This window comes from Triticum dicoccoides, chromosome 2B (assembly GCF_002162155.2).
Source record: "Triticum dicoccoides isolate Atlit2015 ecotype Zavitan chromosome 2B, WEW_v2.0, whole genome shotgun sequence".
In the NCBI taxonomy this organism is placed as follows: Eukaryota; Viridiplantae; Streptophyta; class Magnoliopsida; order Poales; family Poaceae; genus Triticum; species Triticum dicoccoides.
This window is the reverse complement of record NC_041383.1, coordinates 49038305-49057537: the sequence shown is the minus strand read 5'-3', so window position 1 is coordinate 49057537 and position 19233 is coordinate 49038305. Positions and strand designations below refer to the sequence as shown.

Sequence of the window (19233 nt, the reverse complement as noted above, 5' to 3'; positions counted from 1 at the left end):
ATGCTTTGTCCTAAAAACGGAAAGAACAATTATAGGTGCGGCATCAATATTGACACTATAAAAGATGAAACAAGAATAACACGATCCTACGCATTAATAATCCCAGCTGATGTAGAAGCATGCCGAATGCACATCATTAAATAACTATAGAATAACCAAAAGTCGGTGTACTTAGATAGACATCCCGGGACTCTGTTAGACCATGTTCCATTCTTTGTGTCGGTGAGTTCCTACAGAGCAATCCAATTTGGTTCTTCTCCAGTTTCCAAGTTTCTCTGCAAGTAATATAGCAATGATATGCTTGAAACATTAAACCATAGTTAGAAGCGAGGCATACATATTTAGTTACACTCATACCTTCTCAAAACTTAGTGCTGAGTAAGGTTTGATCCAATTCTGTGTTTTTTCTTCTATTTCTTACGATTACCAGTGTTCTTTCAGCTGCGTTCCTACCAATTCATAGAAACCAAATATAACCAGTCAGAAGAGCAATTTCACCTTAACACATAGTAGACAAAGAGTGATCTTAGAGATTACCTGAAATTATGAATCAGTGACAAAGTACTCAATCATCCATTCCCACTCTTCTGGTTGTAAATCTTCCGGTAGATTAGCAAATCTAGTTGCATCTATTTTGTATGACTTGTAAGTGGAGTTTAGAGTTGATCACCAGCCTCAATAAGCTCCTTCACAATTTTGAGAACATTTTCTTCTGTTTCTAGTGTATCTTCCAGGTCTCATCTGTCCTGTAAAGCAGACAACAAATGAATATACATAAGCAATGCATTATCCATGGTAAAAAAAGATAACACAAGTGAAAAAGGTTGTATGCACTATGATATGAGCAACAATGAGTCTATGGATGGTAGAGTGAATGTCCGACCATGTCCTCACTCCAATGAGAAGTCTTGAAGGTTTAGCAATTTAACATATACCAGGATTTTATGCATTATAGCAAATGCTAGAGACAACTTAAATGCCATAAAAAAAATACCAAATCTGGGTGGTCCACGTTGGTTTATGTATGTTGTTATACTTTCCATCCTTGTTAAGACAACATAGCCTTTCCTTCCTGAACCCAAAAACAATCAAGGGACTTAGCATTAACAAAGCATTGATGTTGTGCAGCATTCAGATGGGTGATTATGAAGTAAGGATGTTGTGTACCATGAGCATCCTTCGTAGAATTCATCATTGTGCCCTGGTGTAGGCAATATCAGAATCTGAGTCAATTTAAGAAGAAACATAATGCGTAAAGCAGGCAAAAAAACAAATCAGTTTAGCAACAAATTACGAAAAAAAGGAAAAAAATGTTGGGAACCTCCAATAAAATCAAATCAGTTTTACTTTGTCACTCGAACTCAAGAAGCATGCTTGTGAGACAAGCAACTACCAGAAACGTGACTAAGTGTGTGGGCCAGTAGCCGTCAGGAAAAGAAATATGGCCGTCAGGAATATAATTCCTGTCGGCCAACCGACAGGAACAACCCACAGCCATAGCCTGCCAGGAATGAATGAATATGCCTGACGGACGGCCCACAGGAATATTAATGCTGTCGGTTATCCCTGACGGTTGGTGCACAGGAAAGAAATGTTGCGTCAGATTTATGCTTCCCGGAAAATACATATTCCTGTCGTCCACCTGTCAGGAAAGACTGTCAGGAAGGACTTATACCTGTAGGTTCAGCCGACAGGAAAATTATACTACGTTGCTGCAGCACGTGTTCATTCCTGTGAGCCATTGGCCGTCACTGTCACATCATGATGTTGATTTTTTATTTCATATTCCTACCACAAAAGCAATGTGCTTAACCCAGGTTCTACAAATGTTGCATTATTTCACAGAAACCATATGAGAATATATTTATATAACAACATATGACTTCATATAGCATCATCAGTTCCATACGTATATAATTACACTACAAGGCTACAAAGTACCATCCACAAAAGGATCTGCTAACTACAATAATACTAGCAAAATACACCGGCTTGCAACTACCACCAGATGTATCAACATCAGTTCCATACATACATATATCAACAAATTACACTACAAGGCTACAAAGGTACCATCCACAAAAGGATCTGCCAACTACAACAATACTAGCAAAATACGCCGGCTTGCACCTACCAGCAGATCTCAGTTCTCATTCCTAAGCCATACCAGATACACAAGTCCACAAAAGAGCATATTACGACCACCTATAGTCTGATGTTATCATGTTGATTGAGCAATCAGTTTCGGCCATGGTTGGCTACGTCAACGGTCTGATCGCCGACATTCCCAGTGGCTTCATCCTCCTCGCTTGACTCCATGACATCATTGTTGCCATCAACCGCTTGCGAGCCGGCTTGAGATGAGTTATTTCTCCCCTGAATCAAGAAGTAACCAAATTGTTATTTAATCCAATTTAGAACAATAAAAACACAATACTTTGTTAGATAACAAGTGGAGACAACATAACCAAATGAACCAAATAATATCCATTTATTGATTAATGCTTGGCACCAAGAACTGATTTTGTCTAGGCTACTTTCAAGTTCCAATCAGATGGACCTTAAGCATGGCAAGCATTATTTATACAGAAATTGGGCACAACAGCTAAAGAATCTTGTGAGAATAGACGAGCTCACAGATGCAAACATCCAAACAAATTAATACAAAACATGATAAACAATCTCATATGCAACACAGTGTTGATATTGCAGCCACATCAGCGTAGACAGGTCAGAAGGAATGCACAAAACTAAGTTGAGTAGTGGACATCACACATTCATCCATATGATATATACAACTGCAAGTTTCTCATACACTTACTTCTGGTTGCGAAACAGCTCCATGGCTTAGTATATGTAGTATATGAGCTGGCAACTCTTTTCCTATCTCCTTGAAAAGTGCCTGCAAACAAAGAAGAAATGTTACTAGAGTTGATACTTGAGAAGTTGAGATCCATTGCTTTAGAATGTGTGCATGAATTTGTACATACAGTTATGAGCTGCCCATGCATATCTACTTTCTGATGTAGCATCTCCTTAGCACGCCTGAGTTCTGCATTTTCTTCATTAACACGCCTGAGTTGTTCCTTCTCTCGAAGTGTGAGCGAAATTGATGCACTGGCATTTCTTTTTCTAGCTGCTGATTTAATATCAGCTTTCTTAATAGCCCCATCGCCTATTGACACGCGACCATGAGGAATGCCACCTGATGCTTCATACAGCAGCTCACCGTCCAGCTCTCTTCCCTCCCAACTATCTGGATACTTCTCTTTAGCCAATGCAGTATAGTCATCCTGACAATCAAAAATTATAGTTTGTTCATAACATGCTAGTAAATTAACGTCTGAAAAACCTATAGGCAATATGGCAGTAGAAACGATGACATACAAAGCGTTTTTGTGCTTTCTGGCTCATGATTGCACCATTGCTAATGATTGCGCCATTGTTGCCACTGCTACTCACATTCTTCATTCCACATTTCATTGCAGTATATGTATTCAGCGTGGTCGCCTTCTCAGGTCGAAGCGTCTCTTCCTATAAGACCACATAAATTGAAGCAAAGTCATGGCATCATCATGTAATAGAAAAACTAAGTGTGAAGCAAATCATACAATAATCACGACATACCAAATACTGTTGTGCCTCCGCAAAAGGTCGTGAGCCTCCTCGGTTTTGAGCAATATCCTCAGATTTCAAGCGAGCTTCTCGTCCCCTCCCCCTGTTGGTCTTGTATTCCTTTGATGTCCAATAACGACATCATCCAGGCCATGCAACTTCCTTGCACCATGGTATCCTACTCTGGAGGTATTGCTCATATTCGAGTTCTCTTGCACAAGCCATCGAGTCATCAAGCTTCTCTCCTTGATTCTCATAGTAAAGCTTCACAGCATCCACACGAAGTTGGTACAACATGTCTTTCACCTTTTTCCTTGCATATGTGTCAATAATCCGGTTAGCCTCTTGCTCAATTTGGATTCGGGCACTGTCATCTTCCTCGTCATCAACATGCAGCTCAAACAAGTTCTACATGTTCAGGAATTTACAGATCAGATTTTTACAGCAATACAAAGATATGTATAATAATAATTGCAATTGCTCCAAAAAAAATTCTACTTACCCAAAACTCTTCCTTCACACGATCTTCGGCTATCATGGATTATTTTTAAGGTATCATCAAAATGTGCAATGGACATGTTGTATTGTGATTTCATAGCCAGCAAGCGAGCTACAGCAGAAAGACGTGTGTGTTTTGTGTTCTCATGTACCAATTCATCGGCACTACTGACCATCCTATAAAAAGCCTTGGCAGAGGAGGTTGGCTCCTCAGTAACCGGTGGAGGATGGCTACCACCTAAGTCAACCAACATATTGTCCATTCGATCAGTTTCATTACAGCCCTCTTGATGATGTACTAAAGGGACAGATCCATCACCAGCAGCTACAAAACTCTCACCATGTTCTGTCCAGGTTCTGTAATTTGGCTTATACCTATGTTTATACAAGTGTTTCTCTACAATGTGCCTTTCTTGCGGAAAATAATTCCGACATTTGGCGCACGGACACTTAATTTTACCACCTTCAGCTATGGAAGAGAAGGCACGGTCTATAAATCGTGCAGTTTCTTCAAGCCATATATTAGAAGGGACTTGACCAAACACCCATCCACTATACATCCAATCACGGTTCTCCATTATTTAACCAAGAATTCATACTGAAATAAAATTCACAGAAATGGGGATATTTCAGAAAAATAATAGCATACTAAAGGGCAGCTGCACAAATAACAATTCACAAAAATACAATTGTTTCAGACATAAATTTAAGAGCTCAAAGCTATAACTTACCAATATACTTGTTCAAGCTGGGAAATTACGGCGTCGAAAAGGGTGGCAGCCAACTCCCCTAGCTGTTTGCTGATGTTTCTGGAAAATTATACGTGTTAAATTAACTTTACTAGAATAAAATAGATAGCAGGTAGCAGATGTCATAGAAGCTACAACCTAGAAAAAATAAACAGTTAGATGGTCATGTACAGAAGCTACAACATGTTAGCTGTTCAGTGAGGTTGCTACAGACGCTACAACATACATCTAAGAACAACCAAAACTAATCTGTTCAAATCAACCGTATACTAATCAGACGTGCCTAAAATAGTTTCAACTAAGCTTAAACGCTACACAAGAAATAGAGCAAGCTAATCTTAGATCCAGGAAAAGGAGGTGATATATTACCAGAGATATGAAGACAGAGGGCTTGTGATGCAGCGAGCAGAGGAGTACGGACAGCCAGAGGTGAAGACGCGTAAAGTTGAATGGGGGGACTAGTACGGGAGCTCGGTGGGGAGGCGGGTGCTGGTGCTCCGGCGGGTGGCGAGGTGGAGACCGGCGCTACGCCGGTGGTGAGGCAGATGCGGGCGGAAGAACGGCCTTCCGCGGGAAGGGGAGGCAGCGGCCGCGGTGGACCGGAGGATGGTGTGGCGGCGGCTGCGGCGGTGGACCGGACGATGGAGGCGGCGACGGTGGACCGGACGATGGTGGCGTTGGACAGGGCGATGGTGGCGGCGGCGGTGGAGTGGCAGGAGACTGAATTGGGGATCGAGGGTTCTGGAGACTGAACTAGGGATCGAGAGGGTTCTGTTTGCCCTCTCATTTTGTACTGGGCCTAATTCTGTGAGCCCAAACACACAGGAAAATAGACAAAATGGATGGGCCTCGGCTAAAAATGCGCGCGCAATGAAATCCGGTGGCGCGAAGCGAGAGCCCGAGGGCGCGAAGGGTCGAATGCTATTTCTGTGGGCCGCGACCCACAGGGATATATTCTTCCTGTGCGTTTACTCAAAGCCTACAGGAATATAGTGTAAAAACATGTCGGCTATAGCCCGGCCTACAGTAAAACGATACTTTCCTGTGAGCTTACGTGGGGCTGACAGGAATATAAGTTGGCTCACAGACTTAGTCGCGATTCTGGTAGTGCAGCTAAATACAACAGCAAAAGTTGAACCAGATTTTACAGATAAATGGTGCAGGTATGTTCAGGGGCCCCATCATGTAGGCAGCTGCTGCAATGCTAGATAAGTTGGACTAGGATACGACAAAATCAAATCACGCAACCATTCTGAATAATAGTCAATTTGCAGAATGAGTTCGTCTACCATTTGATTCCATACACCGCAGCTTCAAAAAGTCATGTATAAGTGATGATCATTTAGCAGGAAATGTAATTTTCTCTCTTAGCTAGTCTTATTGCACATACAGAGTTGAATCATGATCAAATATATTACTCACAGCTTGATGCCCACAAATACATTGAACATTGTACTATGAAACATTATGTGATTCAACTCTCACAGGCTCACTGAAACGCATTTAAGAGATTTAGATAGATCACTGAAACTAGGAAATTTACAGAATAACCTATATATTATGGAGTTCAGTCTTTCTCCAGGACTACTGTATCTACATTATAGTTTCTGCAAATTTGCATCTTTGGTATATGAAGTTCTAAATATGAAAATCTCGTGAAGAAAAATCACAGGCATGAACAAATATAACTGGATATGTAGCCAACACATGGAAATTTTTGCATCCTACCAGTTAAGATCTAGAGGAGGGGCTAGGTAACTGGAGTCAACCGGGACATGCGTCGCCTATCTTGGAAGAATAATGATGGGTGGCTCCTCAGCAGCAGTCGGGGCCGCGGATCCTCGGGCGGACGGTCCTGCTGCTTCCCAGCGCGGGGCATCCTTGGCGGTGGATGGCGCTGCTGCTCCTCGGTGGCAGACGATGCTCCTCCGTCGAGGACGGCGCTTCTGCTACTGCGGGCTAAGCAAAGGGAGACCGGGGGTCGGTGGTGGTGCGAGGGGACCGGCGGGCGGGTTGTGCCGGTGGTGCGCGGGTCGGGGGTGGCGGCGCACAGGTCGGGTGGCCGTACAGAGCAGGGTTAGGTTTACATGTGTGTTGTGTGTGGGCGGCGTGAGAGAGAGAGGGGGGGAGAGGTGAGATCGATAGGCCCACCGCGGGAAAGTTGTATATACACATTATATGAATTTATTTTTTTAATAATAAAACAAAAGGTTAAAATACTCCCTCCGTTCAAAAATACTTGTCGAAGAAATGAATATATCTAGACGTACTTTATTTCTAGATATATTCATTTTATCAATTTCTTCAAAAAGGATTTTCGGGCGGAGGGAGTAGTTCATAAGTTTTTTTAGAATAAACTTGACTTACTTTTGCACTAGTATATAATTTTCCCAGAAAAAATAACCAACATTGACTTCATAGAGAAAAAGATAATTTATTAGCTATTATAGGTCACTACTCACATTATATTGGCCAAAATTTTGTCTTTTTTAACATAAGTCAAAGAGGGATTTTCCTTTTGTGAAAATTTTCTCACAAGTACAATATAAGGTCAAGTTTATTTCGATAATATTATCAAAAAAAAATTTGACTTTTTGTTGAATTACTAAAAAAATCCATATAGGATGTGTATGTCCCCATAGACCAAAAGTTCCCCTCCACCCACCGCTCCCTTTCGGCGCCATAATATTTGCGTGGGCCCAACCAAACAATTGACGACACTTTTTTTGCCCCTATGAATCAACGACACACAGTCTATCAGCGAAGGTTGTAACTGCCGACAGAAATTAGGTCGGTGCTTAGCAGTGATAATCCGTGTCTCGGTACAGATTGGGACAAAAGGAGTGTCGGCATTGTACATGTATACCAACAGATGCATGTCGTTATTATGGTGGCATAAGTAGTTCAACGTGACCAATCCATGGCATCATATGTTTAGAGGATACCATATTTTGCATTGTTGTTGTCATTTGGTGTTTTCAAGTCAGGATGGCACGAGCTGTATCCTGGTAGGGGTGGTCGTCGCGCGGCAGTACGGGTTGCGACCGATGCTAGTGCATTGTCGCCGGACGACCCGGTCGTAGGTACAACAAGGTTTCCACTACAATTTCAAAAATCATTTCAGAAAAGCAGCAAAAACTTGGCCAGTTTTGAACTACAACTCACAGAAACCTCATGTGACCCTCACTTTAAAACTACTAGGTTATTACTCTTGCCTTGACACACAAGTACAAATGGGATGGGTTGATGAGACGGTCGATCTATGTCAGTCTCGATATCACATTTTGATCTTGAGATGGGGTGATCTCAACATCTTTCATCTTACCGGATAGTCGGTGCAGGTTCCTCCACGCTAGAGTAGGTCCAACATAATCATGTCATTTTTGTTTTAACGAAAACCATAAAAATTCAACTATGTAAATTAACAACCAAACCAATTTCGTTTTGAGATCTTTTGTGTTAGAAACGTGTTGTTTCATCATGGATCTACAATTGTGTATCTTTGTCTACTCCCTAGTTGCCATAAAAAATCAAACTTGGGATATATGTCAGCTATTTGTGCCCTTGCCCGTCAGATCCGTTCTACATCGGATCCACATATGAGGGGGCGAAGGAGCCCTGCCGCCGCCGCCGCTGGCCAGGCTTCACCTGGTCACGCCCTGTAGCAGCGACAGGGGAGTGGAGGAGCGAGCGGCAGGGCGCTGGGAGGCGTATAGGGATCCCTCCCGTCATCGTCTGCAGGTCGCGTCACTTGGTGCTTGGGACCACGGATCTGGTGAAATCGCCGCCGCCACCAAGACCCAGCACACCCCACCATCGGAGGCCACATCCGCGTCACCCGCCTCCCAACGTAGCCGCTAGGAAGCCGGATAGCGCTACTGCGACCCTCCGCATCGCGCCGCCCCTTGCCCGCCAGACACGTCCCGCATCATATCTACGCGCGAGGGGGCCAAGGAGCCATGCCGCCGCCGTCCTTGTTGGAATATCATGGTTTAGTTGCTATATCCAGTTATACTGGTATAATTGATGCTACTGTTGTAGTTTAATTTTAAAAAAATCATCAAATTTGAAAATAGTTATTCCAATTTGAAAAAAAGCGAATCAATTTGAAAACTTTCATTCATTTTGAAAAAAGTTCATCGAACTTGCAAAAAAGTTCATTGATTTTTTTTAAAAATTAACAATTTAGAAAAAAGAATGTCAATTCTGAAAAAAGGTTCACGAATTGAGTAAAAGTTCATGGATTTAAAAAAAAGGTTCGTCGGTTTTGGAAAAAAATTCATGAATTTGAAAGGAATCCGCGCATTTAGGGAAAAAAGAACTTTTTTCCAAATTGAACTTATTGTAATTTCATGAACTTTTTCCAAATTCGATGAACTTTGTATGATATTTTACAAACTTTGTGAAAACAATTTCAAATTAGCGTCATTTTTTAATTTGTGATTTTTTTAAATGGGTGAGCTTTTTTTGAAAATTGATAAACTTTTTCTTCATATTCAATGATCTGTTTTGAAAACCGATGAACTTTTTTCTAATACGTGACCTTTTTTTGAATACTTGAAGTTTTTTATAATTCCTGATTTTCTAATATCTGTGAACTTTGAAATTTTCTTCATATTTTTTCCAAAAAAATGATGTTTTTTCCTAAAATGAATTTGTAGTAAATAGCGCGGCTACAAAAGTACTTAAAGGTCTCGCCTTGTAATTTATCAACAGGTGCTATTAGTTTGAGTGGTCAGGCAACGTGCGCCCTATGGGAGCAGTCTAAGATCGAATTCTCACGGTAATATATTTTTTAAGTTTTTTCGCTTCCAGTTCCTGGGCAGGCCCACCAGGTGCGGCAGCGAGCGCCATGAGAGCGAACTGGCGCTTGCAGCGCCCTATAGGACCTCCCGAGACCGCAATTTTTAAAAAAAGTTCATATATTTGGAAAAAGTTCATCATTTTTCAAAAAAAAATTCTTTGATTTAAAAAGGTCATTGATTTTGAAAAAAAAGTTCATTGATTGGGGAAAAAGCTCATTGATTTTGAAAAAAGTTGATCGATTTTGAAAAGAGTTCTTCATTTATGAAAAGAGTTCAACGATTCGGAAAAAAGTTCATCTATTTTAAATAGAGTTCATCAAGTTGAAAAGGTTGTCCATTTGGAAAAAAATTCTTCAATTTTGAAAAAAAAAAGTTCATCAAAAATAGTTCATCGATGTTCAATAGAGTTCATCATTTTTCAAAAGAGTTCATCGATTTGAAAAAAATCATCAATTTGGAAAATACTCATCGATTTAAGAACAATCTATTTTAAAAAGAGTTCATGACTTTTAAAAGAGTTCATCGATTTTAAAAGAGCTTGTCCATTTTGAAAAAAAGTTGATCGTTTTTTAAGACAAAGTTCACGAAATTGAAAAAAATCAGGCATTTAGCAAAAGAAAAAGAAAAAAAGGGGAAAAACATAACCGTTCCAAAAAAGAGGATAAAAAGGAACAGGAAAAAAAGAATAAAAAATAAAAAGAATGAAGAATGAGGAAAGGAGAAAAGAAGGAAGAAGAAGTAAATAATCACGTCAGTAGTGAGTGGTCAGTTGGTTACTTCCGCTTAGAACGAGCGAAGAAGTCGCGGTTTCAGATCCCCCCGCATGCACATATTTTTGGCGGGATAAAAAGCAGCGAAAAAGTGGTAGATGGGCCGAGCCCAAGTCGCTGGGAGGTATGCGCCCGATATCAAAATGACTGTAAACGGGCCGTTTAGGAATTGCGGTCTCACTTCGGCGAGTCGAGCCTCCCCGACTCGCTGAAGCGAGCCAGCATATGGGCTAGCCCACGCGCGCGGGAAGCACCTGTCTATTTTCTGTTTCGTTTCTATTCACGTTTTTTCTTTTTAAAGTTTTTTATACTTAAAATATTTTAAATATATATATTAAAAACACAATCTTCGAAAACACATTAAAAAAATATGAAACAAGTATTTGAAAATTGTTGAATAAGATATTAAACAAGAATTTGGAAAATATTGAACAAGTAATTAAAAATATTAAATAAGTATTAGAAAAATATTGTTGAAACAAAGAAAACGAAAAATAAAATAAATAAAAGAAAACCGAAATGAAAAGAACGAAGAAACAAAGTGCAAACAAAAATGAAAAAATGTATAAGAAGAAAGGAAAGAAAACGAAAAAAAACTCAAAGAAAGCCGGCTCGAATCCTCTAGTAGAGAGCGCACCTGCAAAATTTCAGTAATATGAGGTTTCCTGACTGGTAACAGAACCCGCAGTCTCTGTTGGAGACCAGGGATCAAACCCTGATTCTCCCAAACTAGCTCTTTTTTTACTTTCGACATGCACAAATGGGTTGGCCCAAATATTCGGGCGCTGGCGATAAGCGTCCACATACTTTTGGGTTAATGCACGGTGGACGGCCCCATTTGTCATCACCCCTGGAGGTCACCGTGGATGCCACCCGCGCCAGTCAGCCCCAGCGAGGCCCCGGACTCGCTCTTTTTCTTACTTTCTGCACGCACAAATGTGTTGGCCCAATACGAAGTGGGGAGATGAAAAACCTTCAGCTAGAGCATCATGTGGAATCGCTTAACGCGAAAAATACTCGATGGCGTTTCCACTATATATTCGGGCACTGGCGATTTTTAGGCTTGTCGTCCCACATAACCTCGCGGGTACCAGATATTTACTCCGAGACCCCTCCACTATCACCAACATTTGCACATCTCATTGGTCTGAACCCTGATCCTCAACACTGAGGACAAGCGATCAATCCCTGCCCAGGCGAAAGCCTCCACATTTTTTTGGGTTACTACACGGCGGCCGGCCCCACTTGTCATCGTCCCTGGAGGTCATCGTGGATGCCACCCGCGCCAGTCAGCCCCAGCGAGGCCCCGGGCCCACAGGTCAGCGGCTATAGAAGTCCTTCGTCAGATTCAGCTCCAGATCTGGACCTGGCAATTTCCATACCAGGGACCCTCTACTTTTGATTTCCATCTGACAAGTCCCTGTTTTGGCAGAAAACACCCTAGTTTTAAAATGGCAACAACTTGGCCATTTCCAGTCCAAATTTAACAAATTAAATAAGTATTCCTATCAAGAAAGTGTGTTCTATCCATTTATAAACCTTTTCCATTGTTTTTGTTAATTGTAATTGGTGCAATTAAAATATATTTTAATTACTCCTTAAAGTTTGCAAAAAATCATAACTTAATATCTATAAATTCGAATTATATATTTTTCCACTGTTCTACTTGTAACTAATGCAACGTCACACCGATGTTGCAATATATTTTCGAAATATTACCACGAATAGTTATTATGTTGAAATACCTAGTCTTTATTACAATAAAATAGCTACCTCACGCAACGGAATTTGTTTGTCGCAATATTGCTACAATATTGCAATGTCGATGCAGTTTGTTGCAATAGTTAGCCACTTTTTGCAACAATATTTGTAACTAATGCAAGGTCACGCCGATGTTGCAATATCTTTATGAATATTGCCACGAATACTTATGTTATTGACATACCTAGTCTTTATTACAACAACATGACTACCCTCGTGCAACGGAATTTGTTTCTCGCAATACCTCTACCATATTGCAATGCCGATACAGTTTGTTGCAATATGAGGCCTCTATTGCAACAAAGTTAGAATTTATTGCGACCAAATTAAGTTATGGCAATATGTGCGGCCTATTACCACAACCGGCGAATTTTGGGTAATATTGTGTTTTATTGCAACAAAAGGTAGTCATAGCAATAAATTTTGTTGCAATAGACCGGAATCCTTGTAGTGGGTGAAAACGACGGGAATGACCGTTCCTAGCTAGTGGTTGAATCTTGGGATTTTTTTGGTGTTTCTCTGATTAAATAGATACTTATGTACCTACAATTCATTTTTGTAAAAAATAAAGAGCAAACTACAAGGCAGCTACAGTTCAAATTTGACCCGCTTCCTCCTGAATCGGCGGAAATTTGTCTTTTTCATGAGAGGTGGATCAAAACTTTTTACACCCAACCACTTGGTCAATTGTGCATTAAATATGTCCTAGTATTTTATAAAATTGATTAGGTCCAATTTTGCAACAAATGTATGGTAGGTCCTTGACAAAAAAACCTCTTTTCGGGCACTATAAAAGGGGAAAACGAATTTTCCGTGTAAAGAAAATGAAAACTCCCTTAGGAAACATTGTTTGGAATTCCAAGATGCACCGTTGTGCACAATATGAGATCATTTGAATAAACTATGCCATGAATGTGGCCATAAGATTGATCATTTGGCTTCAAAGCCATGAATCTTGACGCATGATAGCTCGTTTCTGAGAACACTTTTTTTAAAATAATTACCGTATTACAAGTTTGTTATTTTTCATGGGAACTTGTCCACATATAATGAAACAATGCGAAGGTTTTCCAATTTTTTGGTTTTTTGAATTTTTTTATGCCCGTTTAAAAATGCGGTGAAAACGACGGGAATGACCATTCCTAGCTAGTGGTTGAATCTTGGGATTTTTTTGGTGTTTCTCTGATTAAATAGATACTTATGTACCTATAAATGATTTTTGTAAATAATAAAGAGCAAACTACAAGGCAGCTACAGTTCAAATTTGACCCGCTTCCTCCTGAATCGGCGGAAATTTGTCTTTTTCACGAGAGGTGGATCAAAACTTTTTACACCCAACCACTTGGTCAATTGTGCATTAAATATGTCCTAGTATTTTATAAAATTGATTAGGTCCAATTTTGCAACAAATATATGGTAGGCCCTTCACAAAAAAACCTCTTTTCGGGCACTCAAAAAATGGAAAATGAATTTTCCGTGCAAAGAAAATGAAAACTCCCTTAGGAAACATTGTATGGAATTCCAAGATGCACCATTATGCACAATATGAGATCATTTGAATAAACTATGCCATGAATGTGGCCATAAGATTGATCATTTGGCTTGAAAGCCATGAATCTTCACGCATGATAGCTCGTTTCTGAGAACACTTTTTTAAAATAATTACCGTATAAAAAGTTTGTTATTTTTCATGGGAACTTGTCCACATATAATGAAACAATGCGAAGGCTTTCCAATTTTTTGATTTATTTTGAATTTTTTATGCCCGTTTCAAAATGCGGTGAAAACGACAGGAATGACCGTTCATAGCTAGTGGTTGAATCTTGGAATTTTTTTGGTGTTTCTCTGATTAAATAGATACTTATGTACCTATAAAAGATTTTTAGAAAAAATAAAGAGCAAACCACAAGGCAGCTACAGTTCAAATTTGACCCGCTTCCTCCTAAATCGGTGGAAAGTTGTCTTTTTCATGAGAGGTGGATCAAAACTTTTTACACCCAACCACTTGGTCAATTGTGCATTAAATATGTCCTAGTATTTTAGAAAATTGATTAGGTCCAATTTTGCAACAAATATATGGTAGGTCCTTCACAAAAAAACCTCTGTTCGGGCACTCAAAAAATGGAAAATGAATTTTCCGTGCAAAGAAAATGAAAACTCCCTTAGGAAACATTGTTTGGAATTCCAAGATGCACCATTGTGCACAATATGAGATCATTTGAATAAACTATGCCATAAATGTGGCCATAAGATTGATCATTTGGCTTGAAAGCCATGAATCTTCACGCATGATAGCTCGTTTCTGAGAACACTTTTTTAAAATAATTGCCGTATTACAAGTTTTTTATTTTTCATGGGAACGTGTCGACATATAATGAAACAATGCGAAGGTTTTCCAATTTTTTGATTTTTTTTGAATTTTTTATGCCATTTCAAAATGCGATGAAAACGATAGGAATGACCGTTCCTAGCTAGTTGTTGAATCTTGGAATTTTTTTGGCTGATTAAATAGATACTTATGTACCTATAAATGATTTTTGGAAAAAATAAAGAGCAAACTACAAGGCAGCTACAGTTCAAATTTGACCCGCTTCCTCCTGAATCGGTGGAAATTTGTCTTTTTCACGAGAGGTGGATCAAAACTTTTTACACCCAACCACTTGGTCAATTGTGCATTAAATATGTCCTAGTATTTTAGAAAATTGATTAGGTCCAATTTTGCAACAAATATATGGCAGGTCCTTCACAAAAAAACCTCTTTTCGGGCACTCGAAAAATGGAAAAATGAATTTTCCGTGCAAAGAAAATGAAAAGTCCCTTAGGATACATTGTTTGGAATTCCAAGATGCACCGTTGTGCACAATATGAGATCATTTGAATAAACTATGCCATGAATGTGGCCATAAGATTGATCATTTGGCTTCAAAGCCATGAATTTTCATGCATGTTAGCTCGTTTCTGAGAACACTTTTTTTAAAATAATTGCCGTATTACAAGTTTGTTATTTTTCATGGGAACTTGTCCACATATAATGAAACAATGCGAAGGTTTTCCAATTTTTTGGGTTTTTGAATTTTTTATGCCCGTTTCAAAATGCGGTGAAAACGACGGGAATGACCATTCCTAGCTAGTGGTTGAATCTTGGAATATTTTTGGTGTTTCTCTGATTAAATAGATACTTATGTACCTATATATGATTTTTGGAAAAAATAAAGAGCAAACTACAAGGCAGCTACAGTTCAAATTTGACCCGCTTCCTCCTGAATCGGCGGAAATTTGTCTTTTTCACGAGAGGTGGATCAAAACTTTTTACACCCAACCACTTGGTCAATTGTGCATTAAATATGTCCTAGTATTTTATAAAGTTGATTAGGTCCAATTTTGCAACAAATGTATGGTAGGTCCTTCACAAAAAAAACCTCTTTTCGGGCACTCGAAAAAGGGAAAATGAACTTTCCGTGCAAAGAAAATGAAAACTCCCTTAGGAAAAATTGTTTGGAATTCCAAGATGCACCATTGTGCACAATATGAGATTATTTGAATAAACTATGCCATGAATGTGGCCATAAGATTGATCATTTGGCTTCAAAGCCATGAATCTTCATGCATGATAGCTCATTTCTGAGAACACTTTTTTAAAATAATTGTCGTATTACAAGTTTGTTATTTTTCATGGGAACTTGTCCACATATAATGAAACAATGCAAAGGTTTTCCAATTTTTGAGTTTTTTGAATTTTTTATACCCGTTTCAAAATGAGGTGAAAACGACGGGAATGACCATTCCTAGCTAGTGGTTGAATCTTGGGATTTTTTTGGTGTTTCTCTGATTAAATAGATACTTATGTACCTACAACTGATTTTTGTAAAAAATAAAGAGCAAACTACAAGGCAGCTATAGTTCAAATTTGACCCGCTTCCTCCTGAATCGGCGGAAATTTGTCTTTTTCACGAGAGGTGGGTCAAAACTTTTACACCCAACCACTTGGTCAATTGTGCATTAAATATGTCCGAGTATTTTAGAAAATTGATTAGGTCCAATTTTGCAACAAATATATGGTAGGCCCTTCACAAAAAAACCTCTTTTCGGGAACTCGAAAAATGGAAAATGAATTTTCCGTGCAAAGAAAATGAAAACTCCCTTAGGAAACATTGTTTGGAATTCCAAGATGCACCATTGTGCACAATATGAGATCATTTGAATAAACTATGCCATGAATGTGGCTATAAGATTGATCATTTGGCTTTAAAGCTATGAATCTTCACGCATGATAGCTCGTTTCTAAGAAGACTTTTTTAAAATAATTACCGTATAAAAAGTTTGTTATTTTTCATGGGAACTTGTACACATGTAATGAAACAATGCGAAGGTTTTCCAATTTTTTGATTTTTTTGAATTTTTTATGCCCGTTTCTAAATGCGGTGAAAACGACAGGAATGACTGTTTATAGCTAGTGGTTGAATCTTGGAATTTTTTTGGTGTTTCTCTGATTAAATAGATACTTATGTACCTATAAAAGATTTTTTGAAAAATAAAGAGCAAACTACAAGGCAGCTACAGTTCAAATTTGACCCGCTTCCTAATGAATCAGCGGAAATTTGTCTTTTTCATGAGAGGTGGATCAAAACTTTTTACACCCAACCACTTGGACAATTGGGCATTAAATATGTCCTAGTATTTTATAAAATTGATTAGGTCCAATTTTGCAACAAATATATGGTAGGTCCTTCACAAAAAAACCTCTTTTCGGGCACTCGAAAAATGGAAAATGAATTTTCCGTGCAAAGAAAATGAAAACGCCCTTAGGAAACATTGTTTGGAATTCCAAGATGCACCATTGTGCACAATATGAGATCATTTGAATAAACTATGCCATGAACGTGGCCATAAGATTGATCATTTGGCTTGAAAGCCATGAATCTTCACGCATGATAGCTCGTTTCTGAGAACACTTTTTTAAAATAATTGCCGTATTACAAGTTTTTTATTTTTCATGGGAACTTGTCCACATATAATGAAACAATACAAATGTTTTCCAATTTTTTGATTTTTTTGAATTCTTTATACCCGTTTCAAAATGTGGTGAAAACGACGGGAATGACCGTTCCTAGCTAGTGGTTGAATCTTGGGATTTTTTTGGTGTTTCTCTGATTAAATAGATACTTATGTACCTATAAATGATTTTTGGAAAAAATAAAGAGCAAACTACAAGGCAGCTACAGTTCAAATTTGACCTGCTTCCTCCTGAATCAGCGGAAATTTGTCTTTTTCACGAGAGGTGGATCAAAACTTTTTACACCCAACCACTTGGTCAATTGTGCATTAAATATGTCCTAGTATTTTAGAAAATTGATTAGGTCCAATTTTGCAACAAATATATGGTAGGTCCTTCACAAAAAACCTCTTTTCGGGCACTCGAAAAATGGAAAATGAATTTTCCGTGCAAAGAAAATGAAAACCCCCTTAGGAAACATTGTTTGGAATTCCAAGATGCGCCATTGTGCACAATATGAGATCATTTGAATAAACTATGCCATGAATGTGGCCATAAGATTGATCATTTGGCTTCAAAGCCATGAATCTTCACGCATGATAGCTCGTTTCTGAGAACACTTTTTTAAAATAATTGCCATATTACAAGTTTGTTATTTTTCATGGGAACTTGTCCACATATAATGAAACAATGCGAAGGTTTTCCAATTTTTTGGTTTTTTGAATTTTTTATGCCCGTTTCAAAATGCGGTGAAAATGACAGGAATGACCATTCCTAGCTAGTGGTTGAATCTTGGAATATTTTTGGTGTTTCTCTGATTAAATAGATACTTATGTACCTATAAATGATTTTTGGAAAAAATAAAGAGCAAACTACAAGGCAGCTACAGTTCAAATTTGACCCGCTTCCTTCTGAATCGGCGGAAATTTGTCTTTTTCACGAGAGGTGGATCAAAACTTTTTTCACCCAACCACTTGGTCAATTGTGCATTAAATATGTCCTAGTATTTTATAAAATTGATTAGGTCCAATTTTGCAACAAATGTATGGTAGGCCCTTCACAAAAAACCTCTTTTCGGGCACTCGAAAAATGGAAAATGAATTTTCCGTGCAAAGAAAATGAGAACTCCCTTAGGAAACATTGTTTGGAATTCCAAGATGCACCATTGTGCACAAAATGAGATCATTTGAATAAACTATGCCATGAACGTGGCCATAAGATTGATCATTTGGCTTGAAAGCCATGAATCTTCACGCATGATAGCTCGTTTCTGAGAACACGTTTTTAAAATAATTGCCGTATTACAAGTTTTTTATTTTTCATGGGAACTTGTCCACATATAATGAAACAATACAAATGTTTTCCAATTTTTTGATTTTTTTGAATTTTTTATGCCCGTTTCAAAATGCGGTGAAAACGACGGGAATGACCATTCCTAGCTAATGGTTGAATCTTGGGATTTTTTTGGTGTTTCTCTGATTAAATAGATACTTATGTACCTATAAATGATTTTTGGAAAAAATAAAGAGCAAACTACAAGGCAGCTACAGTTCAAATTTGACCTGCTTCCTCCTGAATCAGCGGAAATTTGTCTTTTTCACGAGAGGTGGATCAAAACTTTTTACACCCAACCACTTGGTCGATTGTGCATTAAATATGTCCTAGTATTTTAGAAAATTGATTAGGTCCAATTTTGCAACAAATATATGGCAGGTCCTTCACAAAAAAACCTCTTTTCGGGCACTCGAAAAATGGAAAATGAATTTTCCGTGCAAAGAAAATGAAAACTCCCTTAGGATACATTGTTTGGAATTCCAAGATGCACCGTTGTGCACAATATGAGATCATTTGAATAAACTATGCCATGAATGTGGCCATAAGATTGATCATTTGGCTTCAAAGCCATGAATTTTCATGCATGTTAGCTCGTTTCTGAGAACACTTTTTTTAAAATAATTGCCGTATTACAAGTTTGTTATTTTTCATGGGAACTTGTCCACATATAATGAAACAATGCGAAGGTTTTCCAATTTTTTGGTTTG

At 38.6% G+C, this 19233-nt stretch overlaps 1 long non-coding RNA gene across 1 annotated transcript; it reads right to left on the bottom strand.

The window, feature by feature from the left end:
- Positions 1 to 3745: 3745 nt before the first annotated feature.
- LOC119367066 lies at positions 3746 to 5646 on the bottom strand. The gene is made up of 3 exons (XR_005176183.1): positions 5232 to 5646; positions 4845 to 4922; positions 3746 to 4023 (listed from the first exon to the last, which is right to left on the bottom strand). It is a non-coding gene; the product is annotated as an uncharacterized LOC119367066 (long non-coding RNA).
- Between the last annotated feature and the right edge of the window lie 13587 nt (positions 5647 to 19233).